This window comes from Rhynchophorus ferrugineus, unplaced genomic scaffold (genome assembly GCF_030347505.1).
Source record: "Rhynchophorus ferrugineus isolate W39M unplaced genomic scaffold, kcgeb_rfMv2 rfM9, whole genome shotgun sequence".
Taxonomy (NCBI): Eukaryota; Metazoa; Arthropoda; class Insecta; order Coleoptera; family Curculionidae; genus Rhynchophorus; species Rhynchophorus ferrugineus.
The window spans coordinates 14,203,191-14,228,933 of NW_027472588.1; the positions used below are offsets into that span (position 1 = coordinate 14,203,191).

The 25,743-nt window shown below is 32.9% G+C and overlaps 1 long non-coding RNA gene across 6 annotated transcripts; it reads left to right on the plus strand.

Annotated features, from left to right (window-relative positions):
- Window positions 1–15,540: 15,540 nt before the first annotated feature.
- LOC143202314 (uncharacterized) lies at window positions 15,541–25,317 on the plus strand. Of its 6 annotated transcripts, none has more exons than XR_013007116.1 (6): window positions 15,541–15,680; window positions 17,161–19,380; window positions 19,437–19,560; window positions 20,695–20,801; window positions 22,548–22,631; window positions 25,111–25,317. It is a non-coding gene; the product is annotated as an uncharacterized LOC143202314 (long non-coding RNA). The 6 variants fall into 6 exon arrangements; XR_013007118.1 differs by having other exon boundaries at window positions 20,695–20,890; window positions 22,513–22,631; window positions 25,111–25,148; XR_013007119.1 differs by having other exon boundaries at window positions 20,695–20,890; window positions 25,111–25,148.
- Window positions 25,318–25,743: the final 426 nt, after the last annotated feature.

Below are 25,743 nucleotides of genomic sequence, written 5' to 3' on the forward strand. Positions count from 1 at the left end.
TTGAACTTAAGAAAATTCAATGAGAAAATCTTTAGTTTTTTTTTTAATTTGTTCTGATTTAGGTCTGCACAATATTACTCATTGATCAAATATTATTTGGACTGCAATTTTTATTAATATGTCAGAGATATTATGGACTGAAAAAATACATCTAATATTATTTGAAACATGCCAACGCTGTCAATATATTATATCATTAAGGCTTATAATCCCTAAGGGTGAACTGGGGAGTCATTGCTGGAGGACAACCAAGAGGGAGATCATCGTCTAATCTCCGGGAGTATTTTTTTTGGCCGGTAATTAGTCAGGTAGCCTAACATTTTCTAATTTAAGACGCGTATAAATGTAAAGCAGCATCGTTTTACTGAACTCGGTCGGCATAAAAATACAGACCCTCATAAAATGCAGGCTTGGGGAACGATTTTTCTCCTTTTTTCCCCTGCTCTTTCAAGTAGCACTTTTATCGAGCATTAAACTGTGGGTCGGTGGATTATCATCACTAAATTGTCGAATTTTAAAATAGTAACGAATTTAAAACATTACAAGCGAGTAATATATAACTGTGCCGAGATATGAAGAATCAAAATTAAAGAATTGACTTTGAAAGGGAATTACAAAACTCACGAACAACTTCAACTAAAAGATGTTCCATGCTTTTAGAAGATGGCTGAATTTTTTTATCATTCCAAAACCTGGAAAATCACCTAATGAAGTAAAGATCTGTAAACCTATCACACTACCATCGATAATAGCGAAGGTATCATCATCCTATTTGAAAAATCCGTGTTGAAAAGGTTGAAGAGGTAAAAAACCTAATATCAACACAGCAGGCTGGATTTATTAATAAACACTTAACAATTGATCAGGTGCATAGAATAACAGATGAATTTTAAAAGCCTATGAAGATAAAAAAGTACGTTCAGCTAGATTCTCAGATGTTGCTCAAGCCTCCGATAAGGTTTGGCACGACGGCCAGTTCACAAGTTACAGAGAATGTTAAATTTCTAGAATGAAATTAAAAATTAGTTTTACATCACAGCCGGATTGTTTAGAGTCAAACAAGAGGAAGCCTATTCTACAATAAAAGAAGTTAAAACAGGTATATCACAAAAAGTGTATTGTGACCAATTCTTTACCTACTTTACACATGTGATGTACAACAAATGGAAAATATCACGTTGAATATTTTTGAAAATGGTACTGCGATTCTTGCTGTTGGTGATAATGGCAAAGAAGAAACATAAAAATTACAAGAGACCACTGGCAACATAAATAATTGGATTCAAACCTGCAAAACAAAGTCCTAAGAGGTGTAGTAGATGCACCCAGGAATGGTGGTTTACTTATAAAGAGACCTTCAAATGTCGACAATTACTAGAAATCAATATAATCAGGAAGACATAGTAATATATAGTAAATAACAATATATTGATACATTTTGCAGCATTTTGGAGCGATATTTTTCAAGATTGTTAATGTAATACGGTAAAAAGATTAATATTGTGATTGATGAATAATAAAATACTTTTGACTGGTTTTATGGCAATAATACGTAATATTTCGATTACTCTATAATATATAAAGCATTTACTTTATTTAAAAAAAGTTCTAGTAGTTATTGTGCGATCATTTTTTATTATGTTATGGATTGGTTTTTTTTCTGTGATTAGGTATATGTTTAATTTTTATTTAGTATTTATGGTTATTGTACATCTTTAGTTTCTAGGTTTTGTTTAAATTCTATTGTATTGTCTATGTTTATTATAGTATTTTATTTAAAAATAGCAATTAGCATATTAAAATACGATAAAACATTTGTGGGGTATTATTCCGTTCCATAAAAAAATTCCATTCCTTTTTACAGATCCACAGGACATTCAAATATAAAAGTAATTCTACATCCTTTAAAATGAAATTATTGATTGCATGCTAATAGTATTCAGTAATTATATTTTTGTTTTTCTTTTTTAAAGTTAGTACGTAAAGGAAGATGTACATCTCCGTCTCGCTTATACTATTGTTGGAAAAATAAGCACATTTAAAATTAACTGCTCTTAGCTATTATCTCCGTCCTTTCCTCTCTCACAATTTATACAAGAAAGAATTGCTACATCTCTTTTTTTACTGTCGACTGTTTCGACTGTCTTGCAACTATCGACTCTTTCGACTGTTTTCAATCGATATTTCCCAATGCTAATTAATATAACTATAGATATATATCTAATTTAATATATATATTTACTATAATATATATCTCATTTTCATGTTATTGCAAAAATAATTGTTAGTCGGCATAAACCGGTAACCATGTATTAATAATAAAAGTTAATTACTTATAAAATAGCAGTTCTTGTCGCGTATAAAGGAACCGGATAAAGAGGCCCCGAAATTACCATCGAGAAAACAATTCGCCATTTATACCAGCATTAAATTAAATTTTGCTAAGCTACCTGGATAATAACGGCCCTTGAAAAAAGTACTTTCGAAAAGTTGGAAGCGCCCGGAAACGCCGGTTTTTATAACGGCACCATCCACCTCCCCCCACCATCAAACGGTCCCCTCAAATGGCTCCCCCGACCGCCCTAAACGTTAATGTCGTTCACCTATTCAACAACCGACTTAGGGGGAAGCAGCGACATTTAAATGCAACATTTCCGAAATAATTATTGGAGAGAATTAGCTAAAAAAAAGTTACAGTTTGTGGCTCGAAATTTCCCTGGAGCACTTTACTCGTTCCTGAGTCATTTTGTATGGATTTGAATTTGTCATCTCCCGCATAATGTTGTATATATTTGGTTGTTTCGTTGGTACTAGTTTGTCCAATAAGTTCTACAAACACTCGCTAATTATCAATAATAAAACTAGCTAAACTATTAAACTAAAACTGTAAGAGCTTCTTCATAACAACATAACTAGAATTCTGATTCGATTATTATTTATATTTTAATAAGTAATTTGAGGTTAAAATACATTTCAATAGATTTTTATCAATCATGAATGTCAGTAATTATCCTGAAAATATATGATATATATGATAGTTTTGGAGGATCCTTGATTGTGATTTAGTATAACCTAGTATTTAAAAAAAATTGTACTTTCTAGTAAAACATTGACACTAAAGTAATATACTAGGTATTTGCATGTATTCTGATCATTTAGTCGCCTTAAAAAGACCTTGATTGAGAGAAATTGGTACAATATATATTAATCGAATCATTTACTTTTTTTTCGTCTTTCTAGCAATATGGCGATACCGTGTGGAAAAAAAACATGTTAGCTTGGTAATAATCCAATCATCCATCTATTTTCGCACTTCTTTCGCCAAAATTTGTCATGCAAGAGGATGAGTTTACGACTATTACTCGCTATTTCTAGTATTTTTTTGCAAGAAAATGTCGTTCCATATCTTCAGTTAAAGTCTATTTAACAGTAGATTCATCAGTTGCTAAGCTGTCGAAAAATTTATGAGAGTGCGAGCTGGATTTTCGTTCAAGGTCCATAGTCTTGCAATTCATCGAACTATCTTGTCTCTGAAACCGCCTCACAGTTGACCCATGAGTCGCTACTGCTACTGCATTAAATTTGGGGATATGGTACCCGCTGATCGGGCAGCCGTTATTGGGTACGAGGACCCGGCGAAATGATGGATAGTGAAACTAACTATTGATTCGCGAACTTGAGTTAAAACACGACTGGATACTGTCGTATGTGGGCAAAAGTTATGACTGCAGCGACGGATGAGATCGTTTCAGCCTGGAAAAGGGGAGGTTAGCGGTGACGCGGTGCTAAGCTCCCAGCATGTCGATCAGCTCATGAACAAGCGCGTTTTCAGAAGAACTTGAGTTGAGTTGTTGTTTCTGGAATAACTGAAATATGAAGTGCTTGATTTCTGAAGTGTCAGTTTGAATTTGATTATTTCTGACAAACCATGGGGCCTTTAAGATTCCCCTGGGGAGATTATTTTGGAAAACTTGAATCCATTTCACCTGGTTGGGTGTAACAAACTTGAAGTAGACATTAGATCCGTAGAGTAGTACGGATTGAATTAAGATGGGAAGTCTGCTAGAAGGGCAGATCACAGAAGATAGCAGGTTTGCTATCCCCGAACTTTCTGTATTGCTTTCTGGACTTGGGAGTGCCAACCGAACCGTCGGTCGAAGAAGAGACCTAGGTACGTGACGTCATCCAGCCATGGAATTGTTGTGGTGTCGATCTTAAGTTGCGAGACGCGCAGTGCGTAACGATTCTTATGGAAAATGATAGCCTGGGTTTTCAGGGAGTTGATATGAATCTTCCAGAATTTGAACCCCGTGCCCGCATGGTTGAGCTGCTTCTGTGAACGTTCTTGAATTGAAACCTCGAACTTGGAAGCCGTGAAGAAAGCAGTGTCGTCAGCGTAAAATGCGACGTCAATGAGCTCTTTTCTCAACAGATCTGAAATAAAGAGGTTAAATAAGGCTGGGGCCAGCGGGGAACCTTGAGGTATGCCATCGTCAATTTGTTTTCGTCTGGAAAGTGTTTTCCTGATCTTCATTTGGATCTGTCCGATAGGTAGGACTTGATGAGAGCGGCTAAGTCTTCTAGGAGGCCTAACCGCACGCACTTTGCGATCAAACCGTCGTGACAGACCTTGTCGAAGGCTTTGGTTACTATCTTGTTCCTCCAGGCCGTTCTTTGTCTTTAACATCAGAAATATCACTTTTGAAACGTTGAAATTAGAGTCGACAATTGGGATATAATGGAGCAACATAAATATATGTTTCTGAATGTATTTGATGGTACTGTGTCCTATTATCTACTGTATCAATGGGAAGAAACGTGTCTTCACAATAGTCTCTATACAAAAGTATGCTTTTATTAGTGCTTTAAAGGAAAATTATATATTTTGTAAAACTTGGTAGAGTGTTATTGTGTTGCAAAGCAAGTAAATGGCTGTTATTAATAAAATAATCACATTTAAAATGTCAAAATTAATACTCATATATTTTTATTCAATGAGTAATTTTTCAGTAGCCTCTCAACATTATTTAACTGAATGTAATTGAAACTTTGTAGTGGGTATTAAAGGCTAAAAAACATATTTGGAAAGAGACATTACGACAGATTCCACTCTCATGATAATATCTAATATCTCATCTAATATCGAAGTGTTTGTCTTCTTAAGTTTCTGTTACAACATTATACACATTTTAAGCTTATCAGTATATAATAAATTGTTATTATATAAAAGTTTTGAGAAGCATTGTGGATACATCGAGATGCTACAGACTGATTACGTACACCGAGACTTTCAGATACCAGAGTGTCACCCAGGAAATCAAGACAATTGTAAGGAGGCGAGAGGATAAAGTCCATTCTCCTGCCAATATCAAACCAATACAATTCTTGGATAACATCAGAACAGGACACATATTCAAAAGAATCAAACTATTTGATCTTTTATAGTGTTTTGCTTTCATAACAACATACATTTGGAAAAGTTAGGTTATATAATTTTTACATAATCATAGCAAAATATAGTAAGAGTTGAGACAAACTTTTTAAAACAATTTTTCAAAAATAATTGATGCTTACAAATCTAATAAATAGGCACATATTATATACCATGTATTTTTAGCTAACAACAGATGGCAATAAAAATATCAACAAAGTACGTAGACCACATGAAGCAATCGCGTCCCTTTGAACGCACCGTTATCCAGATACCTGCAGGATGTGGCTTCTGGATGTCTGGCCGCCTACTTCAAAGCGACCACCGTAGACCAGAACGCCTTATCTCTTGTGCGGCGGCTCTGTAATAATTTATTCTTTTTTCACCGTTCTTTGGCTTTGTCGATATGAATTAAGAAATTTAATGGTTTTTAATTTTATGGCCTTGAAAGATTTATATCCGATGTATAAATGAAGACACACATAATTTCGAATACGTTTGATGTGGACGATGAATGGTTTTGTGTCTTGCAACGTAATACAGATCGTTTTTAAGTTTAGTCGTTAATAACACGATACAACTCTTCTTTTAAATGTTTTCTTTGTTTTATAGAATATATTTTAGGTCGATAACAATACATACAAAAAAAATATTAGCCCTGGATTACATGGACTATAATAAAATATGTTTTAATTAACAGTGTTGTTCTTTATACACTTCGCTGCACTACAAGCTCAAATTTATTTTGTTATAATTTATTTATTTCATTGTTACTGGTCGTTGCCGATTAACCTACAATTTGTCTTTACATGTATTTATCTATAACATATGGGTTGGGCATAACAAACTTTGTTTTTGCTTTGTTCAAATCTAGCTACGTAATCCCTTCATCAAGAGCCACACAATCATTCCAGCGAGGCTCTAACATTTCAATACCACTTTTTTAGAAAGATTTATCTATTACCACCAGTTGCTGTCCACTTAAGTGACAATCGTTTCGATTTAGAAGTGAAGTAGTGGATGTTTCTCATCCACTGTCATATATCCATGGCCAAACATTGCTCAAAATCATCAATACGTTTTTGTCTTTGGTCAACAATGAGCAAACGCGGCACCCACTTTGAACAGAGCTTTCTCATAGTTAAATGCTCATGCAATATAAAACCAACACGTTCTTTTGGTATCTTTACGATGTTAGCGAACTTACGTATCTTCACTTTTCGAACATTCAAAATGATTTTGTGGATTTTTTTTATGTTTCCTGGTGTTACCACCTCATTTGGACGTCCACTGCGTTCTGCATCATCGGTGACTCTATGACCACGTTTGAAGTCACCAAACCAACATTTTTATTGTTGTTTCTGATGGAGCGGAGTGCTTATAAGATTTTACAAAGCCTGAACGATATTTTTCCAAATAAGAAGCACGGTAAAATTAAAATATGAAACTGTGTTTAGTCCATTGTTTTGAAAACAACAAAAGTAGTGTTAATCTTGGAATATCTAAGACTAGTTCTAATTGAAAAGCAGTGAATGTGTAGGAATGTTCGTCTGGTCGGTCGATCGAAATATGTGGCTGTCGATGCGATTGTTTGTCCGAACACTCATTACGATTTTATGGAAGAAATTTTCACGAGAACTGAAAACACTGGCTGAATAATAACTTGCATTTCGTTATTGAATGATACATGTGGTCGATGGGAGAGTGGACAGGATATTAGGTTAGGTAGCGGAAGTACGGTAGCGCAGTGGAAGTAGTACTGCTACAAAGGGGTAGAGAAAAGAAAAGAGATCGAGACGTCGTCGTGATGGTCTTTTATAATCTGGAACCGCATGGTACCAATCCACCGGCATTTCCAACCTTTGAACTGGTATAGGTGTATGCGTGGTGGCCTAAAGGGTCGAGGCGGTCGCCACAAATTTAATAAAAATAGCGCCATCTATGTGTTAGGCCCATGTGTTATATCTAGGAGTACTCATCGACCTTATCTTAGTCTCTGTCATAATAATGTTTATGTATTAACACTGCTGTTTCTTTATTAAATGCAAAATACTATAAAAGATTAAATGGTTTGATTCCTTTGAATATGTGTCCTGTTCTGGTGTCATCAAAGAGTTGCATTGCTTTGATATTTACAGGAGAATGTAGTTTATCCTCATGCCTTCTTGCAATTCTCTTGATTTCCTAGTATACTCTGGTATCTGAAAGTCTCGGTGTACATAATCAGTCGGCAGAATCTCAATGTATCCACAATGCTTCTCAGAACTTATATGGAAAACTTGTATTATGTTTCTATTACTTTCCGCGGAATATCCGCATAATTTAAATCTATATGTTCAAATACTTGTATTATAACAATTTATTATGTACTGATAAGCTTAAAATGTGTATTGTAACAGTATTTTAAGAAGACAAACTATCCTACTAATTTTCTTCTAAATAACTAAATATATTTTCCTATATTTTAAACAAGTTCTTTGAGTAATCAAGTGATTTGATTATTTTGAGTCCGAACGGCTCGAGTGTTATCTAAAAATTGCACTACTTCGATATTAATAAGAGAGTTTGCCCTAATGTCTGTTTCCAATTCTCTTGATCCCATTATTGGATTAACATGCAATAATGTGCAATCAAAACTGATATTATTTTTATTCATAGATAAACATCATATTATTCATAGATAATCATAGACATAAAGAAACATATGATATATGATTATATTGTAGTTGTAAGCAAGATCCCAGAGGTTGTATTCTTTATTTGGACTTCATATGACATAAACAGCAACATTTAGTAGCATAGTTTGTCTTCTTAATTTACTGTTACAACATTATATACATTTTGAGCTTATACTTATTGATATTAAAGATTGATGAAATAATAAAAATGTTAAAAAATTGTTTGTCACATATTCAACAAATGGAATTGGCTTCACTGCTTGATTAAAACTTTGTATGTAAAAAGCTTGTCACATAAAGATTGATATAATAAGATGCATAATGCCACTATTTGTACCCCGCCCTATATGAGTTTTGTGGTCGAACTTTATTTAATGCTTAAAAAAAAGAAAGGAATAAAGTATCCAACATTTTCGACAGCTTCCAGAATACTTGGATTAATAGAAAGCATTATTTATTGGAATTAATAAAAAGAAAGTCATTTGCGATTATTCTGTTTTTTCTATAATATAAAACCATAAGAGAGGTTTTAATAGTACTATAGTGGGAATAATCAACTTATGGATAGATTGCCTGTTTTTTAGCTAGTGAAATTGTTAGTATCTCTAGCAATTTGCTACGACTTTGAGATGGATTTTAAATTTTTACAGACTACATACAGCAGTATATTCGGCGTCATATATGACATGCATTGCCTGTTTTATTCAAAAGACAATTATTATATTATAAATTTACCCATAAATGTTTTTCACCTAAAATATTTTCATTTCTGCACAGTGTAATTTAAAAAAATTACTATTTACAAGTGTTTATTATTGCGTATTCAATAACAAGAGTAAATAAGAAATTATTTATAAATTGTTTTAAATTAGTTGTAAAATCTATAGGGTTTCAAACACAGCTATTAATTTACTTTTGAAAGCGACGACTTGTTGGAGCGACTGTACAAAAAATACTGTTGAAAATATTTTTAAAAATCTATTATAATTTGAAACATTTTTAGGAAAAATAAAATTCAAATTGACGTCGGACTTTTAGTTCTATTGTTGGCGTGCAGTCTTCGAACCAACATTGCTATCTAATAATATGCAACAATAAAACAACCACGAGCATTGTTACACCGAGTTAATTAAAAGCGCATTTTCTCCGGTTGGGTCACGAACGATCACGAATCGACAGATTTCCGGTATCGGCCCAGGCGACATTTTATAATTGCGGCCATCGGTGTGGACCGGACTACGAACAAATTAAGATACACCCGAGATAAGACAAATTGTTTGCTTAGTATCGGAACGGTCGATCGCAACGTCCACTGGCCGTTCTCTAATGGTCTTACCGCGTGGAGAAATCTTTTTTTAATCGTTTCGTATCCGTGGGGTCGCAAAATGTGTAATTTGAGTATCGAGGGTTCGGCCTTTCGACAATTTAAACTAAAAGGACAGCTGAGCGACTGTTTTTTTTTTGTTGTAGTTGTTGTTACCTTTGAGTAAACGGGTGCGTTTTGCTTCGGTTCTGTGAATATTTTAATAATAGATTCTAAATTTACTTGGTCATTAAGAAAATGGGTACGATTAAAGGCTGTTCTTCTTCTTTATCTGTCATAATAAAAAATAATTGAAGTTAATTTTGATATTTAAACATGATATTTTTTATTCATATTTATATCCTGTAATCTGTTTCCTTGAAACAGTATTTTAATATGTTAATATTCCGTCTACGAATGCTGATGTTGAATCTGGGATACTATTTCACTTGATGCGAGTATCTCAGACTTATCACTCTCTGCAGTTCAGCAGCTAACTTCTTAATGTGTTGGTCTACTCCGGCTTGATATTTCTTGCTATATGGCTCAATTTTTTCCTTTGCTATATAATTTGAGTATCGAAGGATAGGCTTTTCGACAATTTAAACTAAAAGGACTGACCGATTGTTTTTTGTTGTTGTTACCTTCGAGTAAACGGATGCATTTTGCTTCGGTTGTGTTAATGTTTTGATAATATGTTCTGCATTTACTTGGTCATTCAGAAAATGGGTACGATTAAAAGCCGTTCTTCTTCTTTACCTAACATAATAAAACATAATTTAACTTAATTAAGATATTTAATCACGATCTTGATGCATGATCAGGTATACTATTTCTCTTGAGGCGAGAGTATCAGTATTCAGTTATCCCTGCAGTTCAGCAGCTAACTGGTTAATGTGTTTATCTTGTCTGGCTTGATAGTTCTGGCCGTATGACTCAATTTCTTTCTTCACTGTTCTCAGTTCAAATCTAAGTACACATATTTATTGTTCTACTTTGAAACCTTTCTAGTATTTCGATGTTATTGTGACTGATTGTGTCCCATAGATGTATACTATATGTTCATACAGGCATAGCTTTATGGATGGCCTTTTTCTGGCGTCTGACAACTGTGACTTGCCGGTACATAATCCGGAGCTTGCTCTCCAACTGTGTTTTTTTGGTCCATGTGTTTGCGCCAAGTGACGCGCCAGTCAAGATTCATACATGATGGTATTTGCCGCCATTCGACAGTGGACGGCTTCGAAATGCGAGAATGCATCGATGATTGGATCGCCGCCAAGCCAAAATGGATCTTTTGACACGGTACAATATGTTGCCAAAAATATGAGAAAAAAGTTGTACAAAAAAATAAAAATTAATTTAGTTAATATATATTGTATCAGTATTTCTCAATAAACGGCATTTATAGCCTATGATCAGAGAATAAAATTAATGCTTTCAAACGATCAGATAAAAAGGATAAAGATCATAGCCCTTTTACTAACAAAAATATATAACTACATGAGCATAAGAAATTTGAATAGCTATGATTTTTAACAAAAGTGGTCTTACTCGTATGTTGAAGGGGCAAGACCATTCGAACTAGTGTTGTTAAGTTAAATTATTTGTGACACTTTCTGGATATGAGATTTTATACTATAAAAGAAAGTGTGTGTATTAGAAAGCCAAAGGCACCCAAAAAAGTTCTATTCAAAACATCTAATAGCAAGGTTAAGCATTTCTTACCTAAGTTTGTAAATAAAATTGCATCGATTCTTGCTTATTTATTCCACTCTTCGATCTCAACTATGGAGATAGCTCATGTGTAATTTGTTTTATGGCTTTCCTTTATCTACTGTCTTCTAGTTTGACTTAAATCCTACTCGGGAACTAAATACTAACAAAGGAGGAATTAAAATTCTATAAAGCTATTTTATAATTGTTAATATTCTTTGCAACATTGCAACATTTATTTTAACACTTGATGCACAAATTAACATATTTATTACCTGAAATATTCTATTGCATGATCATACTATTCTTAATCGTTTTTTATCCAAACTTCTATTACTGTTTAATAATTCCAATAATACGGGAATAACCGCAAATAACACAAAATCTTAAATAAAATTACTTAAAATTAAATAACTTAGTTTAATACTGTTTTAACATATTCACGTTCTGTTTTCTTATCATTTGAAATGTAAAATGTAGGGATTTGCCTTCGAATTCAAAATTATTCGCCGGTATTTTGCTATACAAGGTTGCCAGATTTTGATTTTAAAAATTACGCACCCGGGGCAGATTTACGTACAACAGAAATGACCAATAATCTACGGTATAAGACTTGGAGCGCCGACCAGGTCCAATGAAAATACAGCCTAAAATATAACTTATTCTTCGATAAAAGTGAAACGGTGCCATATTTTATGCCTTCAGGTGCCTTCGTTTCTCTTAAAAAGGATGAGACTTTGTTGGCGAAAATAATTAATATAGAGAAGAAGATTATGCGTGAAACTGTGGGTACATCCATCAAATGCTATTTGGATTTGGGATATTAGACTTGAACTAAAATACGATTAACATTATTAACTTTTTTTATATTTATATTTTGTGGTGTAAATCAGAAAATTGTTCATTTACGCTGAGAACGAAGGAAATATCGAGCGCCCTTAATCGGAAACCTTGTGTATTGATATAAATCCCATCCCGTACGAGACAGAATGTTGAATCTTTTATTTAGAGTGATAATTCTTTACTCTACCTCGACCGGGTAGAAGTCGAAACAAATCCCAACCACGAAGACAAGACAGGCGACCATTACAAAAACCACGAACCACCAAATTTAACACCTCGAGATAAATCAAAGCAATTTCCCGCTGCTATAGGAACTCGTTTATGGATAAAACTTGTTCATATTTTGTCTGGGTTTGGACAGGTCTTGTGCTACCACTGCTGGCACGTTACCCATTCATAAAACCGGCCGTTTGGTAGGTGCTCCGGCTCGAACCTACACATCGCCGCATTAATTATCGGGTTTGAAGTGAGGCCGGGTCCCATTCACCGGCACCCGAACAAAAATACTGCCTTTTTTTGACGCGGTTTTATATTTGTTTCTTGCTGCCCACGCAACGTTTTATTAAGGAAATAACTTTCATTGGTCGACGTCCTTTCTTGATTTTTATGATTCATCGGCGAACCCCTCGGAGTACTCGCAACCGATTTAAAAATATTCTTAAATCAATTTTTATCTCGCGACATATCTTAATACTCTTAGAGTACTGATTCCTGAATCTATAAATTATTATAGTATCAGGTAAAACGATTTGACTATCAGTCTATTTGACTATTTAAAAAAAAATTGTATCTTACATTAGATATGTTTAGTACAATCTTTATTTGCAAATTAATTTATTACCACTGTTCTGTTGTAGCTGCGTTAATACACAAGGCCAGTACGGGATTAATACATCAGTATGTAGTTTCCAAATTAAAATAAAAGTAATCTACATAAGTTAAAGTTAAGAATACACTTATACACTAAACAAGTTCGAGTAGTTTGGTTCGCTTTAATCTTCTAATTTCCTGCGTGTTGTCCAGTAGCTGTATTGCTTCCACGACACTATGATTTAGTAATCTTATTCCATGTTTTAAGGCAAATTCTCGGATCACTTCACATATCCATTTGATTTCGAGGACACTGTGCAGCTTTTTGTTGGTTAAGTAGTGATAAGCATTGGCAATTAATCGTAGAGCTTTGTTCTGAGTCTGTTGGGGTTTCTTTGTTCTGAGACTTTGAGTCAAATCTGCTTCGGTTTTTGTCTAACATGATGTTTCTGATTTAACCTACTATCGAGATATATTGCAAGGTATTTAGATAATTTAATTTTACTGTTGAGAGGGTATTGCGGTCTAGAAATTTGGAAAATCGATTTTGCTTGCGTATTTGAAAAGTTTAGACCAAGATATGCCTTCAAGAGGATTTTTAAAAATTTTATTGTTTTTAGAAACCGCGTCCATGAGAGATATCTAAATCTATAATTTGTCATACATATGTTGTTAAACGCAACGAAATTTGAATTGACCAGTATGAATTGTAAGTTTAAGTGCTTACGAAGAAGTTAGAACAGCTTGTTTAGCTAAAAGAACTCCACAAAATGCTATCTTCGAAGTAGGAGGTCCAATGTACCTATTATATGAGTTATACTTAAGCTATCAAGGTCATTAAGAGGTATAAAAAGGATAAAGATCATAGCCCTTTTACTAATAAAGCAATTTTTGTTTTTTTTTTAATTTAGAATATTTCAATACCCGATTTATTTTAAGAGTAGTTTGAAGAGTAATCTTGTTTAAGTCTTTTAATTATTACTGTTGATTTGACAATCATATTTTAGCATCTGACAAAAAGGAAAATTTAAATATGTTATACTCTCTATTAGAATATGTGATAGGTTGGAAATTAATTTATCCATCAGCAATAACCTTTAAAAATTTAGTTGCTAATATTAAAGTTTTGCAGTTTAATATAAACACTGTGCCTAACATTTCTCAAGAAATGAAAAAAACACTATAATTTTGGATTCATCAAAAAGAAAACGCTCACACGCAAAACGGATGACGAATCAATATCACCTTAAGGTTAGCTCTATTCGATGTCATTTGCAATTGAAATAAATTTATTTAAATAGTTTAAATTGATCGTTGGTTACAATACCCCATAGAGTTTTTTAATTTTCAGTTGATTTGTCTGATAGCTATTTTGTATCCGTTTTAATATTTCCCATCACATGTAGAAGTCTGCAAATAGTTGATTCACCAATTGCTATGTTTTCGTCCAATAAATCTAGGAATTCATTGTCTTCATATTTGTTTAGTTCTTGGGGCCAATGGATCATTCTTTGCTGTTAATATTAGAATAATCACTTATAATAATTGAAATTAAAATCGACTATTGGAAAGTGATGAAATAGCATTAGCTTAAGCTTCTAAAAGGGTTTGATTGGCTTTGATAATAGATTTCTTTATATCAATTAAAGACTAAGTAATGATCGACGAAAAGGCAATGTTGAGTGTTTCAAGTCTAGCGTCTGTATTCACTGAATGACATAATAATACTACTTTTTATTTATTAATCTCTCAGAACAATAAAATACCCATGGGCAATATGTATTATAATATGATTTCCGTTATACAGTATAGCTCTACTGACATGTAGAAGTTCGCTTCAGTAAGTGTAAGTATTCTAACTTATCCTAAACTCTATCCTAACTTATTCTAAAGGTTATTCTAACTTATTCTAGAGATTATTATATCTCACTCTATGCGTCTGTTAATCAGTTCGTATAGCAGTTTAGGTTTGAGTCTATGCACTTCCCGTCATCGCGCACACTTAACAGTTTTGACGAGTGCATTGGTATGTACTAATAGTCTTTCAGAGTACTTCGCACTAACACTTCGAATCACATTCAGTATGATTTCTAAGGAGATATTGCGCTGAATAAGTTTGTTGGAGAACACTTTATTCTGGAACCTCTGAAGGATATTTGTATAAGATTTGCTAGTAGTACCACACAGTTCAATACCGTAGGTCCAAATGGGCCTAAGTATTGACTTATACAACAAAACCTTGTTACATAAGGATGATTTAGATTTCCGCCCTATCAGTCAATACATTTGATTCAGTTGAAGCCCAAGCTGCGTGCTATTTGTCACTATATGATTTTTCCATGTTAAACGTCGATCAAAATACATTACAAGTACTATTAGTAAATTAGAGGAAATACTAAGTGAAAAACTAATATTTTATGTGGGGAAATGTCCAAGTCCTTCAATTTAACAGATATGTCTGGTTGCTTAACAGTTCATCAACACCTTGCATTTTTCACCAATAGATATTATTGATCACAATAAATGGAAGCACCTAAACTGCAATTATAAACAACGCCAATAATTTTCGCCACGTCTTGCTATGTTAGTCGTAATAATTTACTAAGATAACTATAAATAATTATCAGCTGTTTTTGAACCTTGCTAAAAAGGGTCACATAATTTATGTTATTATTATTTATTGATAAGAAATGTATGTTTGTAGTTATTCATAAAAATAAGCAGGTTTCTTAAAAGGCATTTTTATATTAACGGCTATATAAAGTAGCAAATATTTATTGTTAACGTATCATAATACAATAATATTTTATAATAGACGTCAAAATGGTTAATTTTAATACTATATTTTCTGTAGTGGTAATTGTTCTAATTTTGTCATTAACGGTTGTTAATGCAGGAAGTAAGTCCCAATTTATCTTTATAATAGTAAAATATTTAATGCTACAATGACAAAGGTTATATCACGTGTACTAGAAAGCCTTCATGAATCCCTAGTTCACTCTATTTAATTAATATTCTGCGTTGCTGTAATTTAGTAATCTTATTTCATGTTATAGGACAAAATTTTGGATAACTCGGGAAATCCATATGATTTTGAGGTCATCGTGTAGTTTTTTTTTGGTTATGTAGCGATAAGCATTGGTAATTAATCGAACAACTTTGTTTTGGCAGCATTTGATAACTAATTGGTTTAATGTTTATTCCAATTCCAATTTTCAATAAAAACCGCGGCGATTTTAAATTTATTAAACAAAGGGTTAAAATAACGTTTGCCGGTTTATAACCCGTAATTATAATATTTTGAAGAATTTTCAGAAGTTTGGCAAACGGACAAGTTTTGCAGGCTCATTCCATTACATGTTCGAACTTCCTTAATAGCATTCTATCTCTTTTTAATTAGTATGAATTGACATGGATAATAATATCTGACTGTAATATAATTTTACAACTTTAGACAGACATATATTGAAACTCGTGTCATTGTTATTTTGAATTGACTATATATGTTTATGGTGTTGTTTTATTATTGTTTTTTTATGATTATTGGGATATCAGTGGTGTAGAGCAGATACATGATAAATATATAGGCAAATACAAAGACAGATACAAAGAAGGGGATACATGACATAAGAAGGGACATAATTCAGTCATTTCGAACCCTCTTATATATCTTATAATTTTTTCTTTCATATGTTAATCACAGTAACATCAAGTTAAGGAGGAAGAAGATCTTAAATCGACACCCTTTAATAATTTCTGGATTTAAAATCAATACGATTAATAAACTTTTTTTTTGGGCATGATGTTTATGCCGTCGTTTGTATTTGAGCTATTCGAGCTTTCACTAGAACAGCTATATCTTCGAAAATAATTTTTTAAACATACTCTTAATGAAATATTCTTAAAAGGTTAGGCTTTGAGAAAGTGAAATAGAAAATTAAATTTTTAGACTATAATATCCCCTTAATAGTTTACCTACCTTCAATATACAATCTTTCATAAGACTGCTCAATTATTTTAATATATTTAGATTTTAAAAGGAGAATATCTACATTCACAATATGTTGGTAATATTTTAAGCAATGTACATTTTATAATCGTTGTGAAAATATCAACTTAACTACTTAAACACTAAAATTACCGAATTATATAATGCTAATATTTTCAACGGCTCTGAGGTTTCTTTATGACTTTGATGTTTTCTCTTATAATTAAGCATCATAAAAACTTTTATTAAAGTCGCCCCTTATGAGTCAGGCGACATGTTACCTCTCAATTATTTAAAGCATCTTTTTAAGCATCCGAAGCTATTTTAAACAGCGGGTTTTTCAATAAGGACGAACTGATGTAAGATATTATATGTTTTGGTTCATTTTCAGCTTTGGTACGATGCTATCCAGGGATTGACTGTTTGGAAGAATGCAAGAGAGCTGGTTATTACAAGACTGTTGATAAAGGCTGCAGTGCTCAAGACTTTACAGGAAGCTGTCCTTGTAAATAAAATTCTAGGGTGCCCTTAAATTTAAAACAAATCATATGAATAAGACAAATAAAATCTAATGAATTCAATGATTTTTTCTCTATTTACAATTTATTAGAATTACTAGCCCTGATTGATTTTTTCTTTAATTGTTATCACTATAAAATATGTAGTACTATGTATATGTAAAACAGTTGAATACATGATATAATATTAAACTATCAAAATAATTAAGCTGACAAAAAATACATGCAGGAACATCTTTATTAGATACGCTTAGTACAATCTTAAATATATATTAATTTATTACTGCTTTTAATTTCTACTTGGATTAATTTACAAGCAAGACGAGTGCGAGAAAATACATCAATATGTATTCCTCAATAATAAAATTAAAATAACTTATAGCTATAGTTTACACTAAAGGTACATTTTATAAAAGTTCGTATGGTTTGGTTCGCTTCAATCTCCTGACATACTGCGCGCTGTTCAGCAGTTGTATTGCTTACACGTTAGTATGATTTAGTAATCTTCTTTCGTGTTTCAAGGCGAAATCTTGGATAACTTCGCAAATCCATTTGATTTCCAGGTGATCGTGCAGTTCTTTGTTGGTTACGTAGCGATAGGCATTGGTAATCAATCGAAGAACCTTGTTTTGATAGCGTTGTATGACTAGTTGATTTGAATTTTGAACTGCAACCCCATATTTGCACCCCATAACTCCTAATTGGCTTTATAATTATCTTGTTGATCAACCTCTTTGATTTTAGATCAAGTTAAGAGTATTTTCCGACTAATCAGTATAGTTGTTTAATTTTGGTATTAATGTATTTTACTTTTTGTCTAACGTGATGTTTCCTATTTAATCTAAGTCAAGATGGATTCCAAGGTATTTGGCTGATTCTGCTTGAGGTATCCATTGAGTGATATAATAATGGTTTTATTATTTCGCCGGAATGCAAAATTAACGTGGACAGATTCGGTGCTGTTAAATGCAAGAATTTGATATTAATTTTTTCACATTGATGTTTTACTTTGGTTACCATTATAAAATAGAAGTAAATAGGTTTTCAGTTAGGATGAGTCATATTGTTTCACAGATATTAAATAACTACCATGTCAGAACTCTTTTTTCAAAGTGAGTGTAACGTTAGTCTCTCAGTCAATTAGTTGCGCATATTTTAACGGATACGGTGGTCTTTCAAAGTTGAATTTCCAATTTTTAATGGTCTAATTTGATGATATTAACAAGAAACGATATTAACCCAAATAAGGTTCATCAGGTGGTGATGCATCTATAATATTTACTATTCATCCCAATCACTAAATATGTCTTTAATTAAGGTAGTGTTTTAAACGTTTTAGTCTACGCACTTCGCTATCACATCGCATATTTAGCTGGTTAGCGAGTATGTTGGGATGCACCGACACTTCGAAAGAAATACTTCACACAAACACGTCGAATTACACACGTTATAGGGTCAAGAAGAATATCGCGTTGTATGACTTTATTTGAAATATAGTACGGAGCATCAACAATGGCACGCTTTATTTTGGAACCGTTGAATGATGGATATATTAGATTTGCTAGCGGTAGCCCATAGTGGAATCCACCATATGACCAAATAGGCTTGAGTATAGACTACAGCAATACCTTGTTATCTAATGATAACTTGGATTTGCGTCCGATGAGCCAATACATTTAATATAATGTAAGTCCAAGTTGTTTTCGTTTAGAGAGTATGTGCTTCTTCCAGGTTAGGCGTCGATGTAAGTGCATACCAAGATATTTAACATGCGCTGCTTGGGGGAGTTGACGATGATTGATATTTACCAGTGGACATGTTTTTCTACGCAGGGTAAACGTTAGTTGGGTGGATTTTGTTTCATTGGCTTTAATGCGCCATGTCTTCAACCATAATTATATTTGCTCCAGGTGAGTTTCTAGGTTTATTGATGCTGTGACTGGATCTTTATGGGATGTTAAGATTGCTGTATCGTCTGCGAATGTTGCCATAGTAGTTATTTTGTGGTGGGCAGATCGGCCGTATACAGAAGAGACAGTATTGGATACAGCACACTACCTTGCGGAACTCCTGAATATATGGGATTAAATTCGGTATGTTCGTCGCCTTAATTTACAATAAAATGTCTATCAGTGAGTTATGATTTTAGTAGCTGATAGTCCGAATGAGGAAGAAGTTTCTTTAGTTTAACCTGCAAGCCCGTATGCCATACTTTGTCAAAAATCCTGATCCATATCTAGAAAAGCAGCCGAACAATATCTTTTGGCATTTAGGTCAGTGTTTATATTGTTTACAAGTCTTGTTTACAAATAATCTTTGTTTACAAGCACTTGTTCTAGTTTCATGCTTATTGCGAAACCCAAACTGATGTTCTAGAATGTTTCCTTTTTCTATTATATAATTTAGCTTCTTTATGTATAGTTTCTCGAAAACTTTAAAGATTATCGCTAATAAAGTTATAGGCCGGTAGGAGGTCACATCTTCTGTAATTTTTTTGGTTTAAGAATCATTAATATTTTAGTTACTTTCCAGATGCTAGCGAAGTAATTAATTCGTAGCATAGCATTAAATATAAATGTTAATCATTTTATACCTTTTAAACTGGAAATCTGGTATTACTACAAAACGTTTAACAGCAGTTAAATAGAAGCGAAATAGGTTTGTAAGATCCAATTTGTCCTGCCGGTTTGTCAGGTTTTTAATCGTAATTATTCGAGCAACTTTAAGACATTCCGGGACATGGTTGGCCCTTGTCTGCTTCCGTGCTTAGTTTACTTACATATTTTGCGAAACAGATCTGTTTATATTCTTTTGATTTGTCTGATTATTAATTCTATTTAATATAGTTTTGTCTACAGCATTTCGGGTTCTATCCCTTACCCTTCCAGCTTTTCGTCTTTCCTTTATCAATTCCCTAATTTCAAGGGAGTAATTTAATTCATATTCTAATTTCTCTCTTGATGTCAGGGCAGCCGTTATGTCAGTAGGTTCTTTAGATTGATTTGGCCTATTTATTTTTTTCAGAATTGTTTTTTCAGTTAGCGCCTAGTGTTAACAATACTAGAGTGTGATCAGATAATACGTACAAGATCTCAATTTGTATTTGATTTGATGAAATTTATTTATATTATTATTATTATATTACATTATGAAATGTACAAGTCCAGTTAGTCTGGCATTTATTACTACAGTGGACTAGTAAGTGGGTTCATGTCCTGAATGATTATTATACAATTAGTAATAGTTATTGCTGTGAGTAATTCGTTTCATTTCAGTATGAGTTATCATTTTTATGAGTTGCTCATCTATATACTTATTGTATATATATTGAGCAATTATAACTTTTAAGTAATATGTGCAAGTTTGTGATGGTATGTAATATGTTACATATTTTGATTTATTTTCAGCTGGCTTACCATGTCTTCTAGGAACTAATTGTATGGAAAAATGCGAGAAGAGTGGTAATGGAAAAACTCTTGTTAAGGCCTGTGGAATGAGCTTTGACAATCTTCCGGTAACATGTTACTGCTTTTACGTGAATATATTTAATAATATTAACAATGTATAAAAAACACAGCTATATGCAAGAGCTAAGCGTAAAAGGTAAATATGCTTTCTAATGAAAGTAAAGTATCTTACTTGGATATACAATTGTTAATTAGGTGGATTAGGCCTCTAGAGTATACAACTACATAAAAATACGCCTAGAACTAGCACATAGGTTGTATGGAAAAGGGTTCAATGTAAATATAATTAAACACAACCTTAACCTATGAACTATTATAACTGTATACTTAATTGTAGTTTTAGGCCCTTCGATGCTAACAGGTCAATTGAAAAGTTCCCGGCCTGACACACAGATGGCGCTATTAGAATTAAAAGATGCGTGTATAAATTTGACAGCTGTTGGATCATTAGTTTGTGAATTACAGCATTTTAAGTGAAGCAACTTTTGTTATTGTGAAAAAGTGGATAAAAAGGAATTTCGGGTGTTGATAATATTGCTTTTTGGAGATAAAAAATACATTTGAATCAAAAACTTGGCTTGATGCCAAGTTTCCGGACACAGCCCCAGGAAAATCAATCATCAAGGATTGGTATGCTAAGTCTAGACGTGATGAAATGAGCACCGAAGACAGTGAACGCAGTGGTCGCCCAAAAGAGTTTGTTACCGATGAAAACATTTAAAAAATCCACATAATGATTTTGAATGACCGTAAATTGAAAATAAATGAAGTAGTAGACACTCTAATCATCTGAATGTGTACATCATATTATTCACGAATATTCGGGTATGAGAAAGCTCTGTGTAAAGTGGGTGTCGTGCGAGTTCACTTTGACAATGACGAGTTGATGATTCGGAGCAGTGTTTGAAGATGATCAAGCGTAACACACAAGAGTTTTTGCATCGATATGTGACAATAGATGAAACATGGCTCCATCATTTCACTCCGAAGTCCAATCGACAGCCATCCGAGTGGAGTGCACTCGATGAACCCGCCCCAAAGCGTGGGAAAACGCAACAGCCGGCTGGCAAGGTTATGACGTCTGCATTTTGGGATGCACATGGAATAATTTCCATTGACTGCCTAGAAAAAGGAAGGACCATGAACAACGACTATTATATAGCGTTATTGGGCCGTTTCAGAGACGAAATCGTCTGAAAACGGCCGCATTTGGAGAAAAAGAAAGTGCTGCTTCACCAAGACAATGCACCGTGTCACAAGTCAGTGAAAACGACGGCAAAATCCGTGAATTGGGCTTCGAATTGCTTCCTTATCCATCGTATTCTTCGGATCTGGCCTCCAGCGACTATTTCGTGTTCTCATATCTCAAAAGAATGCTCGTTGGGAACAAATTTTCGTCGAATGAAGAGGTTATCGTCGGAACTGAGGCCTATTTTGAAGCAAAGGACAAATCCTACTACAAAAATGGTATCGAAAAGTCGGAGGGTCACTATAACCAGGTATCACATTGAAGGGAATTATGTTGAATAAAAAAACTAATTTGGCCAAAAAATGTGTTTTACTATGGTCGGGCGGGGACTTTTAAATTGAGTTGTTATATGCACATGAACTCAATAACACTAAATGGAAAACTGTTTTTTTATATAGAGGAAAGTTAAAACCACCGAATTTAACATTTGTTTATATCAATATATCGCATTTTCATCAAGATATATTGATGGTCAAAATAACTGCTAACAGTAAATATATAAATTTTAGCTTCTGTATTTCTTCATATAATACTTACCTTGCAGAAGAACTTGAAGTTGTTCACTCGCTGGTACGCTAAACACCGAAGATGGTTTGATAGTAGATGCAGTTTAGAAAAACCTATTTTGGTAAGGAGACTGTAAAATAACAAAAGTGTTGAGAATGATAGAAAATCACAGTTTTTTAAAATGATCGTGATATTTACGCAATTTAACTGAGTAATAGTAAATATTAACTTAATTAGTTGATGTCTACAATATAAAAAGTTGCGTGTCTGAACTATATAATATTATGTATACGTTGAGCAAGCCACTTTATAAATAAACAAGACACTTGTAATTATCAGCAATGTTGCGGCTTGAACTTTGCTAAAAAGACAAACATAATATTATTCAATTTACATTATTGTAATTGTCTGATAAGAAATACGCCTCTCCCAAGGAGAATTTATTGTTTTTGATAGCAACAAAGTCAATAAACAACATACAATATGTTTGTATATTTATTTTATGGAACTAGGCAATTTTAGCATTTTTATATTAACGCCTATATAAAGTAGAACAATTATCGTTAGTGTATCATACCAAACCTCGATTTTATAACACAAGTCAAAATGTCTAAGTTCAGCACTATACTGTCTATGGTGGTAATGTTTTTGATATTATCATTTACGGTTGTTAACGCCTTGAGTAAGTTTCTAATATGTTAATTAACGTAATTAAAATTGTTGATACAAGAAAGATATTTTGTGATCAAAATCAGAACAGTTTTCTTCATAACTTATATAATTAGTGTAAAGTATTTTTTAAAGCAAGATATTTTTATTATAATATAGCAATAGTAATAGTTATAGTTTACTAATAGGCTTTATTTGAGATTCTTTAAATAATACATTAGAGAGACCATAACTTAAATGATTCAGTTCCTTGAAACTAGAATTTTTTAAAATTAATCCTACATTAGATATGCTTAGTATAATCTCAATTTACAAATTAATTTACTACAACTCTTCTATTGTACTCTTGTAGCATGGCGTATACGAGATTCAGTAATACATCAGTATGTATTTATCGAATTAAAATAATATTAAACTAATTAACCTAAAGTTAAGGACACACTTATAGATTAAACAAGTTCGTGTGGCTTGATCTGCTTCTGATTCTTCTGATTTTCTGCGTGTTATCCAGTAGCTGTATTGCTTCCACGATGCTCTCATTTAGCAATCTTATTTTATGTTTTAAAGCGAAATCTTGAGTCACTTCGTATATCCATTTGATTTCGAGGTCATCGTCTGGCTCATCGTTGGCTACGTAGCGATAAGCATTGGTGATTAATTGTAGAACTTTGTTTTAGGTGCGTTGGATTACTAGTTGGTTTGATATTTTAGCGCAACCCTAACTATAATTTGTGGTAAAAACCTATTTTGTACAAATTTTAATGCTTTACAAAGCAACTTCTCTAAATTTGCTAGCAATTGACCTACAATTGTAACTAGTTACCGTTTAGGATATATTTTTTTGTTTTTTCTTTAACGTTCTCTGTTGCTTTGCTGCAATTATAAATATATTATATAATATATCTTATATGCTTTATAAATATTGTTTGAAAATTAACTATTAGGTGTTTTTACGTAATTTGTACGTAATTTTCCATTTTAAAATGGCATTTTTCGATTATATTCTACAAAGTTTTCCCAACTCTCTGATTACATGGCCTTACATTGTCTAGAGAACAATAGCATCGATTTGGTAAAGATCTAATGATCGATCCATTTTCGCACTTTAATACCATTTCCAGTTCAGTATTTCGAAATTGTGTGTCAGCCAAACTTCATAATTTTGATATAACTTTTGACAAATTCTAGCTGCAGCTGTATGCTTCACAGCTCTTCAAATGTATTTTCGATCATTGTCGTAAAAGAGTATGACTTTACGTGTTGTGTGCGTGACTGGCTGTTGCTGCTATTTTTTAGTCAGCAACAATTTGATTCCCGATTAACAGCTCGCAACATGTCACACCTTGTTGATGGCGCCATATATACGACAAGACTGTTTGGCCATAAATATTCCATTTCTTTATCGATGTGGATGGTTTCTACGGATTAACCCATGACTTGTTGCTTTTGGAATTGTAGTATATTCATTGCTCGTCCTCATTTACAATGCGTCAAGAAATGTTTTTCTTTTATTGCCTGACAAGCAATGAAACTTGGATTTAAAAATTGATTCGTGTACCATTTTTTTCCTTTTGGATATTTCCTACAACTGGAAATAATTCATTCATCAAATGCTAAGCTGTCTAAAGGTTATTTCTTTTCATTGGCAGTAAAATCACCATGTTTAAGTGGTACAATACAATACAATACAAATGGTAAATACCAACAATTGGAATATGATCTAGCAGTCTCGCCATAAGTTTCTAAAGTGTATAATGGTCTTTGGTAACAGATTACTTTAGATCAAATAACAAATATAACGAATATTTAAAATAATTAACGTTTGTGTGCACTAAATAACTCAATAATACTGAATGGAAAATTGTTATTTTATCTAAATATGTTAAAAGGTTACTTTGCTGGACGAAATATTATATATTATTCTTTTCCAGCTGTAATATGTTCACAAACAGATGATTGCATCAACCAATGCAAGAACTCCGGTTACAGTGGAATTGATAATAGCGACTGCAGCCTCAACATCGATTTGGGTCAATATTCTTGTCCTTGCAAGTAGCTATATGGATTGCCTTTCCTTTGGGATACATTATAACAACTTAGCCATGCTTATAAAGAAATAAAATATTTAGAATTGCAAATTATTTGTTTTTCCTCATATTACAATTTTTGGTAGCACTCAAATTATTTGGCTGGTAATTCATCAGCAAAAATAAACTGCATCTTTACTGGCGTGATAAAAACTGTTGGCTATAAATACATTTACAAATACAATCACAAACATAAGGTACTTTCATGCCCCAGCAGGATTCAAACCCTCGACTATCGCAGCAGGGGGACCGTCCTGTTGTCTTGACCATTGCGCTAACAAAGCTGACTTATTAAATATTAATTTGAGAAGAAACTATATGTTTGCTTCGGAATAAATTTGAAATAACAAATATTTCATGAGGGTCATTCTAAACGCATATACTCGTTTAAATTTAAAAAAATTCGGAGTCTTCTAACGTGTTTTTGCAAATCTAGATAATGCAGTATTTGAAAACATAATCTTAGTAATAAAAATA